The sequence below is a fragment of the Ochotona curzoniae genome, unplaced genomic scaffold, assembly GCF_017591425.1.
Source record: "Ochotona curzoniae isolate NIBS_2020 unplaced genomic scaffold, NIBS_Ocur_1.0 scaffold_4505, whole genome shotgun sequence".
NCBI lineage: Eukaryota > Metazoa > Chordata > Mammalia > Lagomorpha > Ochotonidae > Ochotona > Ochotona curzoniae.
In genome coordinates this window covers 16,758,779-16,784,757 of record NW_024467118.1, presented here as the reverse complement: position 1 = coordinate 16,784,757, position 25,979 = coordinate 16,758,779, and positions in this window count along the sequence as shown.

The following is a 25,979-nucleotide window of genomic DNA, read 5'->3' as shown; positions in this document are numbered from 1 at the left end:
TGACCACTGTGTCTTTAAGAAAGACTGGAGCCACATTAGCCAGCCTTAACCGGCTGACTGAGAGTTGATGATGATGACCTGAAAGAGAAGTATGATACAAAGAAAGGATTTGTGGGAAAAAAAAAAAAAAAGAAGTAGAAGCAATCTTATTTCTACTTAGTCCTCTGACCGTCTTGGAAAGCTCTCAAGAAATTTTGCCAGAGTCTCGGCCTTTGCTCAGATTTGTGTCTCTCAGACACGAAGACTGAAGAGCATAGACAAAGAAGGGTGAACGGAAAGGCTAACTTGACTCAAGCCAAGAAAGCTCCAATCGTGAAAAGGTCCCAGACATGTTCTGTAGTGATTCGCATCCCATAGACTGAGAAGAAATTAGTATAGGGTTTCGTGATCCTGTCAGTCATCAAAGACATTCTGTTTATTGGGGAATTAGTATGTAGAGCTAAGTTGGTCCAAACTCTTGTTTGCAGGAACTCTGTCTTGTTTTTGCATAATAAGACATCATGTTCAGGCTGTGCTCTGAACATCAAGCTTGACTCTCACCTCTTTGTGTCCCTAACTGTCTCAGGCCTCAGATATCTCCCTTCTGTCAAAGTATCGGGTAACTCTTGCTCTTATTTGTTCATGAATTTGAAAGTTAAAAAGTTTCTTTTATGCTGTTTTCAAAAAAGTTATTTAAAACTCATTTTTAAATGTATTTATTTCCGGATTTTCATAATGAATCTACAATTACTGCTTTTTCACATTCATAGGAAAGAAAAGATAAAGAAAGAATCCAGTTGTATGCCAAGAAGAAAAAAATTCAAATTGTTTCTTAAAGCATGAGATTAAATCAGTATAACAGTAAGAAATAAATCTAGTAAATCCATTATTTTTATAAAGCTATCAAATGTTCTGACCTCTAACAATAACTAATTTTCAAAAGATAGTTTCTAATGATTTCTCATTTCAGCTCTTTTAGGAATAAGCAATATTTTACTGATTGATAGTAATTAATGAAAAACCAGAAAATGTATGTTAAAATAATCCTTACTCTGAAAGCAAAAAGTGTTTTACATTGTGTTCCAGTACAATCAATTAGTATCTCACTTGTGAGTACTTTTCATTATTTTTAAAACAGGTTATTTTATTTTCATACACTTCACAAAGTTCATTTGGAAGAACTCTTTGAAAATAACAAAATTTGAATTTATTATAACTTGTTTTTTGAGAAATCTGAGTTGAAGTTAATTCTTTCTCTGAAAGTTTACTTTATAATTTAAAAATATGCAAAGTATATTCAAGTTGAAATCTAAGAACACAAAAAATATTTTAAAGTATCATTTCTGTTCCTCTTTGGAGTGAATTGCGAGTCAATGAGGACTTTTGTTACTGATTCTAATAAAGAATAGACTCTTTTTTGTACTTCAATAAAGTATTGAGTGTGTCTGCTGTTTTTAAAGCAATTATGCAGGCAAAAAAAAAAGTGTATTATTGCAATCGTCCGCCAAGTTTTATTCTTTTAAATGATTCATCAGGAGGAAACTGGTTTGACTATCTCCTCTGACTCCTTGCTTTAATATGCCAAGGAATTATCCCACAGCTATATTTGATCAAAATTGGATCATAAGTGTAAACGTTCAGTATAAACATGAATCCAAGCATAATTTCTACGATTTTTAAAGTTTTTGATATTCTGCATCAGACTTATGTGGGATTAGACAAAGCATGAAAGCTTTGAAAATTTTAAACACAGACAGTAATTCTGGGCTCTAAGGGCCCGGGTTATTATATGCCCAGATGAAGGTGTCCCGCAAGAAAGATGATGACTAATGAGAGATCAGGGTAGTCAAGAAACTCTAAATAAAGGCAAGGAAGTAAAAGTGAACATTTCTGCATTAGAAAAAAAAAAACCTAACTATTCCTTTCATCCATGCCTTAAAATCCATTTCTCATCACTTCCATGACAGCCCTAAGTAAGTTTGAAAGGTCTCCCTTCATGTATTCCTCTTTGATTCACTTCAAAATTTGTTTAATACCCTTAGCTTCCTGCCTAGTTTGGGGACTTTCATCAGTATTCTGAGAAAAACCCCTTGACAGTATTTGATATGCCTGTTACTTCAGTCCACTTTGCTAGACATTGAAATTGGAGAGACTGTTTAGGATGTCATATCTATGGGTCTGTATATCAAGAGAGGAGAAATGAGTAGTAACACACATTAATATTGAGAAATAGACTGAATCCTGGAAAATTACCTAAAATTCATTTTATTGTGACTTTGTTCATCACAGACTCATGACAAATCATATAGTTCCACAGTGATTATGCTCAAAGATATTTAGCAGATGCCAAGATACCATAAAATGTATTCTTAAACCTATACAAACATCCATTTTTATAATTACCTTTACTGTGACTCATTTTAGGAAATTGCTGAAGCCTGCATATAGGTTCATTATTTTCTGATGCAGCCTACGGGTCATCTATCAGAACATACTTTTTCTATTTATGTATTCCACCCACAAATTCAGTGGATTTCCCCCCAGTTATCGGCATTGTCATGCACTGTGGCTGTAACTTTTGCATTTTGAGGTTCATTACAAAATTAACACAAGTTTTCTTCCATCCCTCAAAATGTAATGTATAAAGAATTGATATTTCATGTAGATATTAGTGATTGTAGCATACATTTCCCTCTTCTCCTTATTAAGTCAAAAACTTCTCCCTCAGTGAAGGCATTTGATGGTTTCTCTTTGGCAGTCATAAAGCATTAGTACTCTTACACAAGAGGGTCATTATACAGTAAATTTAGATTACTTGAACATGAGCACTGAAATACCTCAAAATTAATCTGACAAACAAGACAGCTAATAAGTGACTAATGGATTGTATAGTCATAGCATGAATATGTTGGGCAAAGAGATGATTCACATACTATTGGGCATGAATGGGATAACATCTGATTTCATTACACTGCTTGGAATGGGATTCAATTTAAAATTTATGGAGTGTTCATTTCTGTAATTTTGTAGTTATTATTTTCAGAGTGCAAATGGCCATACCTATCTAAAACTACAAAAAATGGAAATACAAATGATAGTGAGATTATTGTACATTATCAAAGAAAAATATTAAAATGAATATTATCTCCAGACTCCAATGTGTCATTATGTATTAACTTGAAAATAAAACACTCTATTTTTTTTAACTGAACACAGCTACATTTGTACCTATCTTGACTGACTGGTTGCAGGACTCTTTGTTGATGCTAAAATCTACAAATATTCAAAATAAAATGATATAGTATTTTCCTGTAACTTATATACATAATACTATATTTAAAAACATGTCTAGACTACTTATAATGCCTAATACATTGAGAATCCTATGTAAATAGATTTACACAATGTTATCTAGAGCACAATGACATGGAAAAAAGCACACATGATCAGTACAGGTGCTTTTAAAACTTACATACTTGGTTGAATCTGTGGATACGAAACTGACAAATATAGAATTTGATGAGACAAAGAGCCACCTGAATAAATATAATCTCTTTTCCTATACACTTCTGAAAACCAAAGAAAGCTTTACCAACCTTCACTTGATCATTGTTGTATCTATGTGTTATTGGGGGGTGGGATAAATTAATTTAAACTTATGTAATCAATTTATATATTAATATTTAAAAGCATACTTGTACATTTAGAGATTTCATGATTTTTATTTTAGTTTTAGGAAAAGTTTTAGTGTGCACATGGATTATAAACTCTGAGAAACAACTGATCTTACATGGACTGCAGTGCACAGGATGGTGACCACTGGGTTAAAACGTGGCATCGAATTAATTTTAACCCCAAATCAATTTTTTTCAAGGGACATTTTCACTTGAACAGCCAATTTACATAACATATGAATATAGATGGTTCTGCCTAGATTCCAGGATTACTCTGCTTCCTCGAGTTTCTCTTTGCACACTAAAGAAAGAGCACACACATCAACGTTAATGTTTTATACGAGAATTTAGAAGTACAGGCATAAGATCAAAGAGGCCTTTCTAGAACATCAATGTTTAAATGACTAGATATGAAGTTACAACTTTAGACAGGAAATTCAAAGAACAGGAATTTCTCTACTGAATCCTATATTGAATTATGAAACTCCTAAATGACTTTTTTCCCACCAGGACTCACAGCGTTATAACTTTATGGAAAAGAGTGATTGAATGTTTTGTTGTTCATAATTGCTACTCAAGAAATAGAATGGCCTATTTTGAATTAGTTTTGCTTTTAGGATTATTATTTGATTGTGCATTTTAATCAAATGGATTATCACATTTATTATATTTATTTATACCTCATTTGTCCTAAAATATAACGACTTACCTACTTCTCTTTCCAATATTAAAGAATTGTATTCCAAAAATGTATCCATGTTAGCTAATGACATATTTTTGATAATTTATTAAGCTCATTGCCTAACTTGCTAGTGCCATGTTTTTGTCCTATTTTCTTTTTAGGCAACTTAATGCTATTTTTTAAAGTGCAAATATATCATTTAGCCATTTCAATGATCCTATAAAAAGCTGTAACTATTTTCTGAAGACAAATTTACAGATTTAACATTCTAAACTCTATAAACACAGTTAAGAGTTCTAATGCATAATTCTGACTTCTTTATTTAAACAAAGATTTATTTAACTTGAAAGGCACTTTGGTTGTTTGTTTCGACTTATTCATTCATTCATTCATTTAAAGAGAGGTACTCAATAGCTAGAGATGAGCTTATCCAAATCTGGGGTGCCAGGAGAGTCTACCCAGCCTCTCACACGGATGCATGGGCCCAACGCATAGAGCCATCCTTCATGGTTTTCGCAGACCACAAGCAGAGAGCTGGAATGGAAGTGGAGCAGCTGGCATTTGAACTGCCCTCTGTATGAGATTTCAGTGCTTGCAGGTACAGGGTTAGTTGCTGAGCCACCTCGCCACCCATTTGTGACATTTTTCACAAAGGCTTTTGCTAGTCAATAATTTCAAGGAAAACACCTTTATAAGTACATATATCAGTCACGACAAATCACAAGCCTGCACATTTTAGAAAGCAGCTAACAATCTAAAAGTGCTGGATCTGGAAGTTATGTCTTATACCCACTTGTTAGTAGTCCCTTGTGGTCCTGGTAAAAGAGGAAGACAACAAAAATTGATTTGAACTTTCAAAGGTACAAACAAAAGCTGTTCAAATAGACACAATCATGAAAGTTACACAAGCATCCCCACACTTGTCTCTGAGAAGTGAGCCCCCCTGACACAACAGTGGATTTCCATGTTAAGGCCCCAAATCCACACAGCCTTCTTTCAGATAATCCATACTTTGGTGGAGACTGTTTAGAATATTTTAATAGAATCTTCATTTAAAAACAAATAATTCCTTCTCTTCTCCACTCTATGGAAACAAAGCCATCCTCTTGCACAACATCAGTGTCTTTCTTTCTCCTGGTCTTTGCTTCAGTGGTCTATCTCAGATTGTCTTAAACATATTTTAAACTATGTTCATCCACTTCTGTCCCCACTGCACACTCTGCCTTTTTTTTATAACTGTTTTAAGGTCAACACAAGAGATTACAAGTTTCCTTCACTTAAAAAAAGTTTAACACAAGCTAACACTACTTCCTGCAGATGAAGTCCACTTTGTCTACTTTTTGCTGCCGCACTTTATCTGTATATGCAATGCACACGTATCATAGCTGTTGTTACATAATTGATGAGAGTTTTAATAATATCCATATTTAGGGGCTAGCACTGATTCATACTATGCTAAGACTTTGCCTACAGTATCAGCACCCCGTATGAGTGCTGGTTTGTGTCCACCTCCCATCCAGCTTCTTATTAATGACCTGGGAAAGCAATGGAGGATGACCTAATCCTTGGGACCCTACAGCTTTCTGGGAGATACTGAAGAACCTCCTGATTCCTGGCTTCAAATCAGCACATCTCTGTGCATTGCAGCCAACTGGAGAGTGAACCAGAGGATACAAAATCTGTCTCTACTTCTCCCTCTGCAAAATGGTCTTTCAAATAAAAAAGAAAATCTTTTTAAAAGTATATAATAATACCCCTATTTATATTTTCCATTGTTTTTGGCTTATTCTTGATATCATGAGTGACCACTAAGAATCCTTTTTTTTCGGACCCGGTGGCGTGGCCTAGTGGCTAAAGTCCTCGCCTTGAACATGCCAGAATCCCATATGGGTGCCAGTTCTAATCCCGGCAGCTCCACTTCCCATCCAGCTCCCTGCTTGTGGCCTGGTAAAGCAGTCGAGGATGGCCCAAAGCTTTGGGACCCTGCACCTGCGTGAGAGATCCGAAGGAGGTTCCTGGTACCCGCCTTCAGATCAGCGCAGCACCAGGCGTTGAGGTCACTTGGGGAGTGAATCATTGGATGGAAGATCTTCCTCTCTGTCTCTCCTCCTCTCTGCATATCTGACTTTGTAATAAAAATAAATATAAAAAAGAATCCTTTTTTTCATAAAAATCATTTAATCTTTTCTTTATTGATAGTGACAAATTGTATTTTCTATTTTTTCAAAGTATTTTAATCTTACCATTAAAATTGAAAATATTTTCTCTGAAAATCTGAGTTGACAGCAATATATATTTTTCAGTTTCTTTAATTAAAAATCCAATTTGTTTGAGTTTCAGTATTTACTTCATGAAACTTTTATTGCATTAGTATCCATAATTCAAAATTATTAAGTGGATATTTTTTGTTTCTAATTTTTTTTCTCCATTTTCAGGGGCAAACTATTCCATACTTTGTGGAGTCCTTTTGTATTTATCTTCTTTAGTGTTAATGACATTTCTTAAAAATACTAGGCCTGAGACATTAAAAAATAATAATAATACATTTTGAAATATCTTGATCTAGAGCTGTTTTTAAAAATTGTTATTTTTTCTCCTCCTCTTCTGGGACTTCCTTCTGAAGCCCTTTTCTGTTGTACTATAATGGTGTTCTGTGTTACAGATTCTAGCTGACCTCATAAGCCTTGTCTAATCTGCTAACGATGTTCAACTCTACATTTGAATATAGCTGTTTCAAAGACGGCATGTATATCTGTCTTATGAAATGTCTTTTTTTCTGTATTCTAGACCACAATGTTTGTATGTGCATGTTAAACTTTGGAGGTCCTCACCAAACATGTGTGTGGGTAATACATTGATAGCACACTTATTTCAAAGTTGAAAATAAAACCTTATTTTTTTAGAAAAGCACTAAGTTTCTATGTTTAAATAAAATGATATGGTTAAGATGTTTAAGTTTTATTATTATGTTATTGTCATAAAGAATGTTTCCAAATGCATAGTGTCAAAGTTGGATCTCTTTTCATTTAAAATGTACTCAGTTAAGTGTCTCTTGCTAGTTGAATAAATTATAGGCAATTTTTGGATAGCATAATGATACCAAACACATGTTTTGGGATTCAGAAATTTTCAGAGTATTTTCACTAATGAAGCTATTGAATAATTTTTATACTAGCTATTAAAGTTATGATCAAACTTTACCTAAAAAACTATCTATTATTGCCAAAAACACCATGAATTTTACTTATATTTCCAATTGCATTTTAATCATCTGTTCTCTCTTCTCAGTTCTCTAATTTTAGGGGTTTTCCATGGAATATATAAACTGAATAAAAGTGGAGAGAAGATAAGATGTATCTTTATAGAACCAACACTTGGTAAAAATCCGGACAATACTGTAAAATGTGCTTTAAGTGAATGAAGTTGAACATATTTTAATTTGATTATTTTTTATTATACATATTCCTATAATATTTTTCTTCTGGATTATAGTACTTTTAACTTTGTGTTTATTGCACTCTTGGAATCATTAAGCCTTTCACATTAATTTAAACTAAAAAGTTCATCTTAAAAAGTTTTAAAAAGCTAGACAGTTGACCCAACACATGGACCAGCATAAAGGTTTTGGGCAGGGAGAAAATAGAACTGAATGCAAAAGAAACCAGGGCATATAACAACCTAAGTTCAAGTTAGGCAATAGGAATCCAATAGAGAGCAGCACTAGTTTGGGGCTTGTCTGCATCTGTCATGTTAAGGAAGTAAAAGTCAACAGCATCAAATTACTAAATGCACATTTCCAGACATTAGAACTTCATGGGCTTGACACCATGGCCCAACCACTAAGTTCTCACTTTGTAAGTGACAGGATCCCATATGGCATCCGGTTCTTATTCCTGATGCTCCACTTCCCATCCTCTAACTGCTTGTGGTCTGAGAAAGCAATGGAAGATGGCCCAAAACCTTGGGACCCTGCACCCTCTTGGGAGACCTGAAAGAAGCTCCTAGCTCCTGGCTTTGGATCAGATCAGCCACTACAGCCATTTGGGGAATGGGCAAGCTACTGGAAGATTTCTCCTTCTCTCTCTGCCTCTCCTCTCTATAAATCTGCCTTTAAAATCAAAATAAATAAACATTTTTAAAGTCAATCAGTTTTTTTGTAATCATTTGCCATGATATGCTTTTGTAGGTATTGGAATTCTCCCTCTCTCCCTCTTCTTCCTCCTTCCCCATTGTTCCCACCATTTCTCCCCACATTGTTACAGCAATGATCACAATTCCAACATTCTGTTATTTAGTGTGTCACGGCTTTGTAGGTATAGATAATGGTGGAAAATTAATATCTTATAACTAAGGCATATTTAGCAGTTTTATTGGGATTCCCTCCTTTTATTCAGGAAAAGAAATGCTTCCTGCTATGTATCTTCATTTCCTGATATGCTTGTTTCCATTATACAGCTAATATATGATAATATATTTGTGTGTGGGGGAGTACCTATATATCTGTTTTATATTTTGCATGATCTTGTTTCTCTGTCTGTGATATTATCTATGTAAATTCATCCATCCACAGCTTTTAAATAATGGAGATGTTCTTATGTACATTTTACTTGAGAGACAGGGAGATACGACGACAAAAAGACAGACACATCTCCCAATTGTTGAAGCTGAAACATCTACAGTGTCCAGTTTTGGGCCAGGGTTGGGCTAGCATTGGACCAATGGAGCCGGAAGCTAGAGTCACAATCTATGGCTCCTGCCCAAGCCACAGGAACCAAAGTCCTTGAGCCATGTTTGCTGTCTCAAGGGGCATGCACAAAGTGAGGTTTAAATAAAAATGAAGCTTTATTTAGAGCCTTATATAAGATGTTTAATATCAGTCTCAATTTGCATCACCTAGAGTAGCATATTAGTTAATTATATATTTTGGCTGCTGACATAAATTTGCAATAATTTTCACTGATACGCCTGATGAATGAAGAATAAACAACTAACACAATGAACATTAGAACTCATAGAAAAAATTCACGCCATTACCCTGATCCCATTTAAATAAATAAATAAACTTTATCCAAACACACACCAGAAGAGGGAGACCTCTGATACACATTCTGATTTTAGACTGTACCAAGCATTGTCATTGCTTTCAAATGCCAATCAAACACATTTTCTAACAAGTTCTCTGAATCTGTTCTCTCATTTACATAATGCATCTAATAAAATATTCATTAATATGGGCCACAGTCTTGGATTCAAATGGGACTATTAGCCTATCTTTCTAGGCCATATTTTTCTGTTACGCCAATTTTTCTGCTTTATCACATCATTCAGAATTATATGCACAACAACCAGGCACACTTTGAAACTATTGTACCTGCATTACAGCTAGAAAGCTTTATTGAAGCCTTCATTGTTGGGTGTTTGACATTTAGATGTGATGATGTCAAAACTTGGAAATTCCTGGAATTGATTTGTGTTAATATCAGCTGTCTCAAAAGGTCAGCAGAATTGTTGAAAATTGTTCAGTTTTATGTTTTCAGCTTCTCTCACCGGCCGATGCCTCCCCCTTCTTCCTAGGAATACATCCCAGTTAACAGTTGAACCGTAAATAAATTCGACACAATTGAAGATACAGTATGAATCAGAAGTGATAAATCTATAAATCAGCTTTTCTTGCAGGATGAGGTAGAAAAAACAAGGCTTTACCATTGAGAATAAGGAGACAGATTAATTAATTCCCATATAATGTTGTCCAGATAGCTTTTCTTCTCTAGCACTAAACAGGAACAACAGTTCTAAATAAATGGAGCTCCTTGAGTAGATGTAATTACCATGTGTGCATTTTCCAGCACCTGACAAGTTTGGGAGTCATAAGAGAAAACAAAAAATACTATAGAATGGTAGTGAAAAATTCTGTCAGTTGGAGCTTTTAAAATGAAACAATTAGCTTTTTATTTCATTAAGCAATCATAATCTCTCTTAACCTCACTCGGAGATATTAATGAAGAATTCCTTACTTAAGCTACATTTAAACGTTCTTAGAGTGTTAATAGTTTTAACCTGTTCTTTTACAGGACCCAAGATAAAAAAGTTGACCTTGCCTGGCTAAAAAAATATTCTCAGTAATGTTAATCATATCATTTCCTAGAGGATAAAATGACATTTTTGAGACCAAAGATAGAATTACATAATAATTTAACACTTGATTCAACTGTGTGATTACCTGCATGAAACGAACAAGAAAAATTTAGAATATATTAATACAGAAAAGAGCTAGTGACATAATGTTGAGAAAAAGGCAATTCATAAATTCGTGTGTTCTACAATATCTGTGCTGGATACCACAGGACATTACAGGGTTTCTACTCGAATGCCAAACTCTGAGGTGACCTGCAAACTTGTGAATCCACAGAAGACTTGCCCCAGGGAACTGCGCAACTCTTTTTATCACTCTTTGTGGTACTCTAGCCTCTTAAAAAAAAATCTCAAATCGAAGTTCTGTTAAAAAATAAAAATTGAAAGAAAAAATATACCTAAATACAATTTTAATTTTGTAAATGTAAATTCTTTCATATGCAGTCAGCTAACAAATGGGATAGGACAAAAAGAGGAAAAATGCAAAGAAAACTGCAACCCACTACTTTTGAAGAAGGGAGAGAATAGAGGAAAGCTACGAACTCTTTTATTTTACTTTGTGCCTATCCCTGCAGTCTTTTATGATAAAACTGCATAGATACAAGCAACAATAAAAATTCAGGAAGAAAGAATAGTATGAAATTTTTTAGAAGTTGGTAGACACTAATGCAATTTTTGTTATTCATTTTCTTCGTGTGCATAATTGTGTTTCAAAGAAATACTTTGTTTTCTGTGGGAATTTACATTAATTTCACATTCAAAGACAAAGGATGTTTGAAAAATCTATTTTAATTCTTGAGTTGTACTGATAGTTCTAGTTGAATATCTGTTATCCACTGAGCATCAAATACCTGGAAAAACTCTTCAATGAATTACTGCAGGAAGTGGCTCCCTGATGTTTTACTTGGCTTGCAATACTCAGCAACTTTATCTGTGGTTTTTGCAAGATATTTGTGTGAGCTGAAATTTTTCTTAATCTACTTTGCTCAAGCTCTGTGAGGTAATCCCAATAGAAATTTTACCCAAAATAACCTTATGGCAATAGTGATAATCTGTCAGCTTCTAGGATCATTCTCCATTTTATTCCACTAATGAATACTCTGGAGAAATATGGGTAATTTTACAGAACAAATTAACCTTACAGCACAGCTACTTATAATGTTCATTTCACTGGACACCTACAAAGCAACACAAATTTAACTACAGTTTAATCGACCCTTGCAGGCCTGGAAGAGATCAAACAGCTAGAACATGCATATAGTGGTAATTAACCTAAATGATATCAAAATGATGTTTAGATAAGTATAAATAAGTATCACATTGGGAATCTTAACACAAAGCAAGCACAGAATGCCTACATCAGGCTATTATCTCATCGCCACATACTGCTTGTGCAATGGTAGTTCAGAGGTAGCTTTTGTGGCCAGGGAACTTAAGTTTTAATTATTCTGTGGCTTCCAGCATGCAACGACCATGACTTGTTTAACACAAGCGCCATGATGTGCGCTGCATTTTGTTTCCCTCCTGCCTTCAGAATTGACAAAATGATTGCTTTCCATCCTACTAATAGGGTGGCATGAAAACTAATTGATATTCTCTGTTTTCAAATATTTTTGGTCCTCAAGCGTCTCTCTACAAAAGCCTGTCAGGGTCTTCATTATCTCATTACGCTATAATTATTGCACACTCAATTGCCAGAGCCCGAGAGAGATTTATTTATGCTCTGAATCAATACAAGCTCATGCCTCGAGCACTAGACTTAACCAACTTCCAAAAATTCTTAGTGCACAGTGTTTGGGGACTCACCACACAAGTGTTTTATTATTTCATTATTATTATTACAGCAGAATATCTAAATCAATATACTAACTAGGCTAACTTTAAGGTTTGCTAGTTGCTTCTCTATTATTGCTTGCTTACACCATAATCAGAATTAAGCAAAATGATCTTTGGGTGTTCATATATGCCCCTGCTGACTTCTGCTCTGTATATTTGTCATTCCACTATAGCCATCTGGTCAACACATCTGAAATTCATGTGTTTCTTCCTGTTTATGATATTGTCACTACCAGATAAGTTATTCACTAATCTGAACTTTTTTGGCTTTGATGGAATCCAATCTAAATAGCAGAAATTCATTGCATAATTCATTGCAAAGTGATTGAGGTGACATTTGCTAAATATATATTTTTAAGATTTATTTATTTAATATTAGAAAGGCAGACTTACAGAAACAATAAGACACAGAGACCTTGCATCTGTTGGTTCACTCCCAAAATGGCCACAATGACCGGAGCTGAGCCAATCCGAAGCCAGGAACTTTTTTCAGGTATCTCGCACATGTGCAAGGTCCCAAGGCTTTGGGCTTTGCTGCTTCTCAGAATACAAGTACTGGGGTGAGAACAGAAGTGGAACAGCTGACACAAACTGGAGCCAATATTGGATGCCAGCACTTGCAAGGGAAGGATTAGCCAATTGAGTCATCATCCTGGGCCCCTAAATATGTTTCTCTTAAACTAATTTTTTAAATGTGATAAGATATTTATTTACATTTTCACTGACCTTTTCACATTTCTTTCCATTTTTCACTTCCATAATTATTTTAATTAACATACATAATCAATAGAATAGTCATCAAAGATTGCTTATTTTAGCTTACAAATATGACTGTCTCTTAAGATTCAGAATCCATATAACATTCTTTTCAGACACAATCATAGCAATAATAATCATAAAGTAAAACAGATACAACTTTTTTATATTTCAAGACAGTTTCATACTTTATGTTTATTCTTTATATCTACAATACACAGAAGAAATTTCTGCTGGGTTTTCAGGAGCTCTATTTTGAACAATTTAGACATATGCAGTATTGTAACTACAGTGAGCAAATTAGCATTACAAAATGAATATTGACTTATTTCGTTTGCATTTTTAGTGAAGTAAGGGGGGAGACGATAATACCCTTACCATTTGATGTCACAAATGACGACTCTCAGAAATTTAAGAGGGTATAATGTCAATCATATCAGGTATTTTTAATCACAACAATAATACATTGAACAATTTATATATATACACACATATATATATATAAACTTCTTAAGAACTCTAGAAACTTGATTTTATTATCTTTCCCATTTGTGGAGAAAGACTTAGTCACAGAGATTAAGTATCATGCTCCAAATAACACTATATGAATGAGTTGGAAATGTAACAATAGTTAAAAGTAATGAAATTGGCCTTTTGGGTGCCCTTTTAATAAAAAGAATAGGTTTCCAGAGAGATTAAGTACTTCACCTTTTGAATAAAAAGTCAAATTTTCTGACTTTACAAAAGTGAATCTAGTTTTGTTTTTTCTTCCATTATATTTTATGTGCAGTAATTTTTACTTGGATATTATTGTAGCTGTTCTCTTATTAGTTTGTATCATTTTATGAGAGTAGAAAAATAATTGCCATTATAATTATATCACAACTGAAGTCTTACAAAAGAGTGAAACAGGCATGACATCTAGGGCACTGGTGCATCACTAGAATAAAGTTCACTTTGTCTCTGTTATTGTCTTTGTTAATTCATCAAATATCTATAGTATAACTGAGGTGTATCTGGTAGGATGCCTGTATTGATGCATCAATTAGTAGTCTTCCTGGTTTTCATCGAGATATCAAAAGGGAGACCTTGTGGCCAGAAGAATAATATATGTGATGTTATCATGAAAGAAAGACTTGAGATGATAAAGGAAGAATTTTCCCCATTGAGACAATGAGAACATTTTCCTCATGTGAATCTGGAGCTGGAAGAAGAGGAAGCCATGTGTGGATGGGAGCAAGAGGGTTCCAGAGAGGGCAGGGAAAGGGAGGCATGAGCAAAAAAACTCAGATCTTTCTAAAAAGCAATCACTCACCATTATTTCTGAAAATACAAACTTTTCCAGCTAATGAGACCTAGATCATATGCTGTCGAAAGAATGATTGTGTGTGTGGTTTAGAAGATAGCCCAGATGGCCAATGTCAGAGTCACAGCTCCAGCCTCTGCAGGGCAATTGCCACTCATTTAGCATAGCCTCCTGTTCTAGAGGGAGCCCCTGAGATAGGACAACCCAGTGAGGCTGAAACAGCATGGCAAACATGCCTTGAACAGATTTTAACCAGGAAATGTCTCAAAAATTCTTGAGAACTTGATGAAATTCAGAGAATTATGAAAGCTGAAAACAATGAATACTATTAAGAACTTTACATCTGTGGCCTGTAAATTTTATTAGAAAGTACTAACACAGTTACTTGTATCTCTTTTTTTTGTAATTTTGTTTTATTTAGCATATTTTTATTGGATAATCAGATATATAGAGAGGAGGAGAGACAGAGAGAAAGATCTTCCATCCAATGATTCACTCCCCAAATCTCCACAACAGCCAGATCTAAGTTGATCTGAAGCCAGAAGCCAGTAGTCTCTTCTAGCTCTCCCATATGCATGCAAGGTCCCAAGGCTTTGGGGCCATTCTTGACTGCTTTCCCAGGTCATAAACAGGGAGCTGGACAGAAAGTGGAGCCGCTGGGATTATAACCGGTGCCCATATGGGATCCCTGCGTGTTCAAGACGAGGACTTTAACCACTATGCTATCATGCCAGGCCCATACAATATACATTTAATAGAGATTGTAAGCTGGGTATTTGGTGCAGCAATTAAGATACCATTAGACAGATTTGCATTCCTTATCAGAATGTGTGGATTTGAATATCACTTCAACTTCCAATTTTAACTTTCTTCTATTTCATAACTTTTGTAGCAGTTGAAAATGACTCAACAACTTGGATCTCCACTACCCTTTGTGAGACTCCAGGTTTAGGTTCTGGGCTCTATTCTTTGTTGGGCACTTGGGAAATGAATGAAAAGCAGTACAAGCTTACTCTATGTTTGTTTCTCTGCTGTTCACAAAATATGGAATCTTTATGTATGGCCACTATGTACCAGTGCGGTGCTAGAGACTTTTCATCAAATGCCTCAGTAAATCAACAGCTATCACATGGGAATGAAAATGATGATGGCAACGATCATGATGATGACAGTGATCCTGGGGAAGCTGACTGCAATATTCATTTTACAAACTAGAAATTTGTAAGAACATCCCCCCTTATCAGGTCCTGCACACTGAATTTATCATACTAAGTATAGGAGATTCCGGGGAAAAAGAAAAAGGCGTTTTTCAACTCGGATGTCCCATTGTATTTCCTCTGGAGCTTGTACATTTCCCACTTTTAAATGGGATAATATTCCCATGCCTTCTCTACCGATTGGCCATAAAGAGTACGAGTGAATTTTACATGAACACTTGAGCTTTCAAAACACATCCACAGAGCAAAGGTAAGAGACCTGGATATCATCCATCTATGACAATCAGGCTAATGACCTTCTAAGAACTATTGCTTTGGCATTTCATTGCTCTCATTAATCGAGATTGTGTTTTCAACTGAGCTCCCATGCAGAATGGGGAAGGCATAAATAAAAATCAAAGTTCCAAATACTACTATATGTTGGTTGGAAACCCAACACCATGGAAACTTCATGATAAGTTCTTATTTACAAATATTTTAATAATTTTGGCCATAACTTTTCTTTAAATGGCCACTTCATTCAACAGTTAGTGTTAAATGCAAAAATTTTAGATCAGTAATGTGAACATAGAAAATAAAAAAATGAAAATTTAAAGCTTCAGAGTATTAAATTAAAATTTGTATAGGATGATGGCTAAGAACTCATTGCTGATTCCAAGTTTGGGTGATGTTGCTTTTAATCCAAACACATTGTGTATGATGTGATACAAACACACATAAGTTAAATATCCATAGGTATAGAAGCATTTGTATCTGGAAACTATCATTGATTATTTCAGAAGAGAAATGAAAGTTCATTTTTAAAATCATTTTGCTCTTTCTAAAGATTGCAAACAATGAGTTTGAATTTCACAAATTATCCGAAGGTCATAAATTGATTACTGTGTATGTGAGAAGAGAATTCAATCATGCCGTGTAAAGATAGTGCCTTAATCAATATAGTGCCTTATACATTGAGTCATATTTATCAGTTGAGGGAATGAGTATGAAAATTAAATCAAATTTAAAAAAAAAGAGAAGAAACACTGTTAGCATCTTCCACCAGCCGTTTGAGATATTGCTGAAAAACTTATTTTTAAATTGAAATGTAATGATGTTTACAAGAAATAAGCACTCCTATATCCTTAGACAATCAAATTAGCTAATCAAGTTACCATCCTCAAGGATGGATAGAGATGAATATGTGTAGACGATTTGTAGAGATGAGTTAGGTGATGGACAAACTAGAATAAACTCCAGTGGATAAGAGGAAGTTGGCCTTTATATGGACTAAGATTTTATTATTTTGAGATATTCTATGGACAGAGCTAATTGCTTTATCATTTTCAGTTATTTAAATTATAATAGCTTTTAGTTGTAAATCAAGAATAGATTGGTTATTCCAAAAATCACCTTTCCAATATTGTGCCTTATGTTCTAGGATAACTTCTGTGTGTAAATATTAACAAACACAAATATTTCTTATTGGTTATATTCAAAGGTATGCACAGGTAAGTCATAAAAATGATATACTATAGAACTTTTTGTAATTCGTTTCTTTCACTTTACTTAGTAACATTACAGGGCTATCCCTTGATGCCTTATAAATAAAGCTATTTGATATTTATTTTCAGAAGAAACACTATTCAGATACTATGGAATGGGAGAGTGAGAATGCAGTTAGAGTACTAACTTGACAAATCCATCCTCGGTTCACTATATTTAGATATTTTTAAAGTCTGTTTACTCTAAGATTTTCCTGGGTACATCTGCAAAGTAACATTGTTATCAGAATTAAATGTTTAAATAGTGCATTCAATACACCCAGCGAATATCTACCAAACCCTTAATTTGTATCAGACAAATTTAGTTTTTTGATTCTATAATGAGTAAAGATAAGCTGTTTATTTCTCTCATGGAACTTACTTTCTAAAAGAATGCAGAGAGAGAATAGAGGGGAAATTACAAAAAAATTATGTTATATAAAATTTAAAAGTAAATGTTTTGTAACATAGAAAAAGTTATGCACTATGGGAGGTATTAATACCTTTTGTTATTAAAGACATTTCCACTTCTGTTCCAACTTCCTAATAATGCATCTTTGGAGGTTACAGGTGATGGATCAATTGCTTCAGTGCCTACTACACACATGGGAGACCCAGCTGGAATTCCTGATTCCTGACTTAGGACTGGCCTGAAGCAGAAGGTAGAAGATCTCCCTCTCTCTCTCTTTCTCTCAACGTCTTTCAAATAAACACAAACTTTAAACACAAATAACTAGCTCTCAGAGACTAATTTGGTCAAATTTCACAACAGGGATTTTTACAGATGATTATGATGACTCATTCACTTGAGTACCAGGTCAATTGATAGATAAATCATTGTGACATTGCATTTCCAGCATCCAGCTGTGGCTTCAACAATGAAGGACAGGTTACTGAGTGCTGCCAGTTGTAATGAAGATCCATAGAAATGTCATTTACTACTATATTGCACTTAATTCAACAAATCCATTCAATTCCTTTCCTGGCATTGTGTTAGGATTAGTTAATAGAATAGGAGAAAACTTGTCAATAACTCACACAACAGGAGAGATTGTGTGCTTCGGAGGAATTCACAGGGATCAGGCAAAAGCTGGAGCGCCAGCTTGTCATAAGCAAAGACCTCCCTTTGAGCTCAGTGACCTGGATGCGACAAAACTGTAACACTGAAGTGTCTGTAAAAAGGTACTTAAGAAAAGAAAGGCGACTGTCCCATTGACCCTTCTCAGAAGAGACTTTGATCCACACTACTCCAGTGAAAGTGATCAGAGCCCTTTGTTTTGCTCAGCCAAATGATCACGTTTTAGTCTTCACATTTCTAGGCTTAGCAACATCAATAGGTGCTTCTCTGCTTGAAATATTTTCCTCAAAAAACTTCAGAAACACCAGACTCTCCTGGTTACTTTCCCTTAGGATATTTTACTGATTCTCCAGTTCCTTTCTCAACGTCCACAAAAAAAAAAAATCTCTTCCCCCATGGAGCCAGAGGTTTACAAATTTCTTCTCTTACAGTTCTTGAGGCTTACTTCTTCGTTCGCTTGTTTACTCAGTTCGTAACTCCTCCATGATATCGGTCCGATAATGAAAGGCAGAAACAGTTCTAAGGAAAATATTAGATTGATGACACAGATTATGCTGATAACCTGTGAAAATGTGGCACTGGGTACCACCCTTGTGTAGTAGCTAGAACCATCACTTCTTAACACTAGTACTCCATATGGGCACTGTTTCCTGTCCTGGCTGTTTGTGCTGCTGAGTCCAGCTTTGTTCTAACGGCCGCAGAAAGCAGTGGAAGATGGTTAAAATGCTTGGAACCCTGCCACCTATGTGAGAGGGCTGGATAGAGTCCCCTGGTCCCTGAATTGGACCTGACCCAGCTGTTATGCGTGTCTGGGAATTGAGACAACAGATTGAAGCTCTCTGTCTCTCTCTCTCTCCCTTATTCTACATCCGCCTCTGTAACTCTGACTTTAAAATATGTAAGTCTTAAAAAAAAAAAAAAAACAACTACATTTATCCCTAAACTCATTGATGTATACAGTCAATATTTGAAGGTTGTTTTTTTATTGCAAGTCACACTAAAATTATTCAAAACAAAACAAACAAATAACACAATCCTGTTCCAATGCTTAAAGTTCTACTTACGGCCCAATAAACTACTCAGCTTTGTGAAGGTTTATGTGGAAGACTTCGTGGGAGAATTCCCATGTTTGTCACTACTTATTCACCCAACAAAGCAATAAAGCTCTAAATCCTTCAGCAGTTTTCTTTGTTGTTTTTAAGATTTATTTATTTTTATTGGAAAGGCACATACACAGAGACAGAGAGGAAGATCTTCCGTCTGATGGTTCACTCACCAAGAGGCCGCAGCCGGTGGAGCTGAGCCAATCCAAAGCCAAGAGCCTGGAGCTTCTTCTGGGTCTCAACACAGGCACAGGGTCCCAAAACTTCAGGCTGTCTTCTACTGCTTTCCCAGGCCACAAGCAGGGAGCTGGATGGGAAGTGGGGCTGCCGGGATTAGAACCGGTGTCCATATGGGATCCTGCCGTGTTCAAGGCAAGGACTTAAGTCGCTAAGCTGTCGCGCTGGGCCCAACAGTTCCTTTTATAATTAATGCCTTTTCCTACATAAATTGTCTCCACCTGCCTATGTCACAATGTTTTTCATCAAACTACCTTTATACTAGATTATTATTTCCAAAGTACCCTAAACTATCTCCACAGCTTAAATGCTTCTCAATATTTTTACTTGCTGTTGTTTCTACTTGTAATATTCCTTTTCCTGCAAGACAACGTAATTCATTTCTCTCTGTCTTAAATGACCTGCTTATTTGAATATGTTTTCTCCCAGGTGATTGATTCTATAAGTGTCAACAGAACGTTGCATTCCTTCCCAGCCAAATATCATCTACATTCTATATACTCTAACTTTCCCAATACCAGAAGAATCATGTCTGCATATTTCAATAGTTTGTCATTGCCCACCCCACTGAAATGTAAGCTCCATGAATTTGAGGACTTTGTTCCCAATAAGTAATTGTTAATCTAATGAGTACATTCTTTGAAATGGTCCCTGTGCTTACGTTAATTATTCAACAGGGTGTCTTCTCTCCTAATTTTCTCGTTAGAGAAATGTCACTAAGCCTAATTGAATTCCCACTTGTCTACTGGATGAACTGTGTGATTTTGCTTACTCTGCCTTCTTTATAAGACCAAGTGTGGTATCATATATGATTGAAATCCTTTGAAAACCGCAGATTTTCTTTATTAGTGAGAATTTATGAATCCTGCTTTCCTGTAAAACAAAATCTGCGTTACTAAAAATATGTATTAACATAGACATTCCAAAGGTTGTAGAGAGTATCTGCCGTCCCATCACTTGCATCTTTATTATAATTTTTGTGGTCAAAGCTACGCTTACTGAGTATTTATTGTATATTACACACTGCTCTCCATGCTATACATAAATAAATATTTAATCTTTTCAGCAACTCTGCGTAATAAATACTGTCTACTTGCCATGTTGATGGTTTTCCTTATTTTACAGATAAAGCAATACAAATGCTCAGACCCAAACTTTGTGCCACATTAGATATTTACTCTTAAACTGGCGTTTAACAGAATTTACACAGCAAACATTTGCCTGTATCAAAATGTGGGCTCTGAAGAAAAGCCCGCTGCTGCGTACGGGAGCAGTCAGGTCACAGTTTGGAACGTCCTTTGTAGCCTGGGTGTATACGAAACTGCCAGGGAAGCCGGACTCACCTCAAACATCACTCATTCTCTGACTGTGGGATTCTATTCCAACGCAACCCAGAGAGCCCTAAAATGTTGATAAATCATGTTCTCGACACCTGATTGGCTTAGCTAGTCGCCCATTTCATCACAAACTGATTGTGGGCCTGCAAATCTGAACATTTTGGGAGCAACTGTTTCTATGTGAAATACGCCTCCATTTCATTTACCTTTTTGCCCGTTGTCCAGGTTTGCAATACACATAGGTGCCTGGACAATACACCTTATCATGGTGTTTCACAGCAATACTGAGCAAACAGAAAGCAAGAGCTGAGATATAATTGCAAGAAGTGTTTATTATGAAAAGTGAGTCACCAGCCTTCCACAACTCAGGACTAACTTCTACCCTAATGACAACAGACCATATAATAATAGGCTGGTGTTTCATTTAGGTGAGAACAATGGCTCACCCTGCCCAATTTGTCCCAAAGCAGAGGCTAAGAGTCATTTGTCTGAAAAAAAAAAGTCTATATCTGGCAAATTTGTCGCACCAATCATCAGAGCAAAATGTGTGGAAAACACGCTTGATGATAAAAATCATGTGTAAACTCATTTTTTTTTGTATCAAACACATTTTGTTCACATCTGTTCACATACATTTTGAAGTATACTTTTACAGTTTGTTTCAAGGGAAGAAAATATGACTGTCCCATTAGAATTGTACCTACAAAATTCATGAAACCTATTCTATTATATTACTACAGATAAAAATTTAAAAATTAATATTTTCACAAGGACAAAATCAAAAGAGCACAGAAAAAAATCAACAAAAAATTCTGCTCAAGACATTAGACACATCTATTTATGTTGCTGACACTATTATAATTTAATGCATTACCGTTTTGATTAGGAAGTGTGAATTTGGAAACTTAATTATGTAAACCTTTTGTTATTTCAGTTTCTTCAAAAGAATTATCCAACATAGAGCATCTCAATGTCTGCACAATGTGGTAATTTTGGCCTCTGGATTCTTTGTGTGCAATGACAACTGGAGATAGACTTTAGTTCAATTATTATACACAATTCCATTTTGGTAGCAATCAAGGAATTGCTTGTAAAAAGTGGCTTCTTATGGCTTCTTATATAAATTCTATGTGATCACATGTACTTCAAGTGGCATGGCCTCATACACAAGAGAGGGCCAAAAAGTCAAAGCTTTGTTCCAGGTCTTTATATCCAGTCTGGCTATGTATGCAGTGAAGCAACAGATGGAATCTCTCTCTCTCTCTTTCTCTCTCTCATTGTGTTTGTGTGTGTGTATGTGTGTGACTTTTTCTCTGTAGCTCTGACTTCAAAAGAAATAAAAAGAATATTTAGAATCTTTTTAAAAAATATTAATACTGCGAAATTGTTTAAAGCTATTTCATGATAAAATATTTTATTGTCCAAATACCTATACACACCAATATTTCCCCAGATCCCTCACTCCATTCAAACTGTCATGGATTTATCTCCCAAAGAATATCTATGACTGCAACTTCCCAATGAAGAATATTACTGACTATATTTCTACATGCAAAAAGGAAGATTTTGATAATCTCAAAAAATTCCTCATCTGGATGCTATGAATTTAGCCCAAGTCTGTCACAATTCAATATTAAGAAAGAAAAGTTATTAATGCAAGCAGATTAAATCAGTTATAAGAAAGTCTGGAGGGGAAATAACCACAAGTAATGCAAAATAACAGTCTCATTCAATCCAAGCAGCTGCCTCAAGGTTCAGACACGCATTTCCGGTTCATCTCATGTCTTGCCATGTGCCACTGTCCAGCTTCTATACCTATTAATATATGTATATGTGTATGTATATAAAGGGATTGCAAATATTTGTAGAAAATGCAATGAAAAGACATTCATGTTGGTATAATAAAAATTTTAAATGCAGTCATAGTTTTTTTTAAGGTTTATTTTTAATGAAAGGAAGATTCAAAGAGAGGAGACACACACAAACACACACACACACACACACACACAGATTTCTCACCCTCCCCTTCACTCTCCAAATGCCAGGCCAAAGCCAGAGCCAGGAACTGCATCCTGCTGTGTCACCTGAGCAGCAACACCTCCATCCATTGCTGTTTTCCCACGTGTACTTGCAGTGATGCAGTGAGCTGGATCAAAAGTGAATCAATCAGGACTCGAGCCAGCACTCTGATATGGAATGTTGGTATTGAAAGTGGCAGCTTAGTCCCCTGCACCACAACACTCACCCCAAACAGTACACTTTCCATGAATAATTTCTTTAAACATTTAAAACTATATAGAAATAATAAGTGGCATACTATCGCTTAATCATCCTAGTTATATAAATATTCTTTTGAATGGCTCCATCAAGATATCTATTGAAAATTTTCCACTTATTTTTCCAATTGCTCAGTGTCAGTGTGTTGATGTGAATGAAGGTTCTTATTAAAACTAATTTGTTTTAAGCACTGACAATCATGTTGAAAAGTCAGCAGGAAAAATAATTCATCCAATTATTCCTATTGAGGAAGCAGCATGAGAGCATTGATAGATTTAGAATTACGATTTGTGCATCTTTGCAGCCCTGTTCAGTTGGAAGTGCTTTGACGACTTGATTTAGTTTTGAATCTTCTGTTCTCTGCTTTGTTCTGCAGGCTATTTTTTTTCCCTACACGCTCCAAATGTAAAGAATTGTGGGGAAAGAGTACAAAAGCAAAATTGAAGATAAATTATGGTGTGGGCCTTGTCATGGGGAAACATCTGTTCTTGAAACAAATGAGGTTTATCAATCTGGAAAAATTATCAAAGCCTTTTTGAGATCAATGCCAACTGAGCCACTTTTGGTGTCAAAGTGTCTCCTCATCAGATTTATTAGAGATGTCAGAGTACACAAATAATGATCATCTCCTTAATTGAAACAGCCAGAAACCAAAACCATACCTCTGCACCCCTGACACAAACATAAGGGGGAAAATGCTCATTAAAAATCTGGGTAAGTAGCTAAAAATCGGTGTCACTCTCTGAAAAGTTAAACTCAGTATGGCACAAGACTTGGAAACATTTAATAAAACACTGTTGAAGATAGCACAGCTGTTACTTTGAAATGCAACATTATTTTGTGTGTTGCCTTAATGTTAGTGTTTGATAATGAATAAAGAAAACAGCCAATTGAAAATTCAGGAATGTCCTTCAAGAACAGAGGAAGTTGAGCGGCACACTGTGAGCAAACTAGAGGAAAGTAAATGTCACTGTGGCACTCCAGATGGCTTGGGGAATGTTCTCAATGGATCCTTGCTTCATTCCCACTGGGGATCGGGCTATGGTGGTTCCAATTCCACAGAAGCAGTAGGGTACACATTGCTCCTCAAAAAACTACAAGTTTTACTTTTATTAAGATTCTTAGATATAGAAAAAGAAACATTCCATTCTCTAAATCCCAAGGTAAAGAGAGTCAGACCTTTGCACAAGCCTTGTTGTCAGGAGGCATGTTACCCCAACTCTCTGTAGATTCAGCCTGGAATGTATCATTCTGACCCTATTTCAGTCCTATCCCTGCTCATTACCTACTTAGACTTTTTCAATGAGTCCTCTTGTGACCCCTCTCTTGTTCCAAGTATCTAGGAGTTCATATCCTATCCAAGTAGTATTAAACCTTCCTTCACTAATTCGATGAGAATCACGCCGAACAGCACACCGCACAACCTACGTCCACATGCTTGCAACAGTGGTAAGGGTTGCTGGTCTCCTTAAGGTTGTGCCTGAGGCTTAAACATGTGGGTTGGACCAAGTGCAGAAATCAGGAGTAGAAAGCAAAGACAGGCAGACCTCAGTCTGCTCTTGCATTGACATTTCTGAGAAGAAATATTTCTGAACTTGCATTTGGTTTCAAGTTTGTTGTTGACATGTTTTTCTCAGGATAAGAAGATAAAACATATTTCTAATTACTGTTTATCTTAAATTGTAACATAAAATAATTTGTATTCTATAAATATCTCATTTCTTCTATGATCCCGTTCATTCTTGAGGTCCCACAAATGTTAACATTACACTTAATTCAATTACTTGATCATTTTTGCCTTGTTACTAGAATCAGTAAAATACAGTCTTTAGTTTTAAACTGGAAAGTCTATTTTCCTTCTAGTCTTTATATAAACATTCTTGGAATTGTATCCTATTGCAACACGTTTCAGGTGAACTCACCCCTGCAGAGTCTCTCTTTCTCCTTATTTATTTTTTTTCCTCTCAAGTCCTGTAGATTCCTGTCTCCATCAATGAGTAAGTCTTAATAACTTGTCCAGTTCTGGCTTCTGTATTGCTTCTGTATTGTATGGCTTCTGTATTTTCACCTCAAAAATGAAAAATAAGGACAAGGAAGTAGGGGAGGGAAAGAAAAAAGGAGGAAAGAAAGTACATTTTTAATAAAAAGAAATGTAATTTTATACTGCCCAGTTGTGTTTACATCTTAAACTACTAATATAACATTTTAACAAGTATTTACTAAGCCTTCAATTATTAGATGTTTCTTTTTAGATATCATTGTTCCTAAAATGCATATCTTTAATTCATGTGAGATGGAATGAAAGTATCCTCCATCCTGCGGCAGGCATTGTGGCACATCCGGTTAAGCTGTTACTTGCAGTGCAAGGGTCACATATTAGACTGTGGGTTTGAGTTTTTCAATGCTCCACTTTGAGTTCAGCTTCCTACAAATGCACCTGGAAAAGCAGCTAAAGATGGCCACTTTAATTGGTCTTTGCCACTCATGGGAGAGAACGGAATGGAACTCCTGGCTCCTGCCTCCTGCTTAGCCCGGACAAAGAAATTCCCCCTGTCTCTCTTCCTCTTTCTCTCTTTCCCTTTCTCTCGGTTCTCCCCATTACTTTGGAAGTAGAAGTAGGAAATAAGATTTCCATACTTCACTCAAAGTACTAAAATGTTGATGCCAGTAGATCATATATATGATCTAATATTCAGAACAACTTGAACAATTTCCAGGAAAAGAAAAACCCAAAGTCACTATCAATAAGCTAAGACAGAATCTTTAAAGTATTCAAGTGAATCATGTAAATAAATAAATAAATAATAACAAAAGATGGAATAGGAAAACAATAGGAATGGAT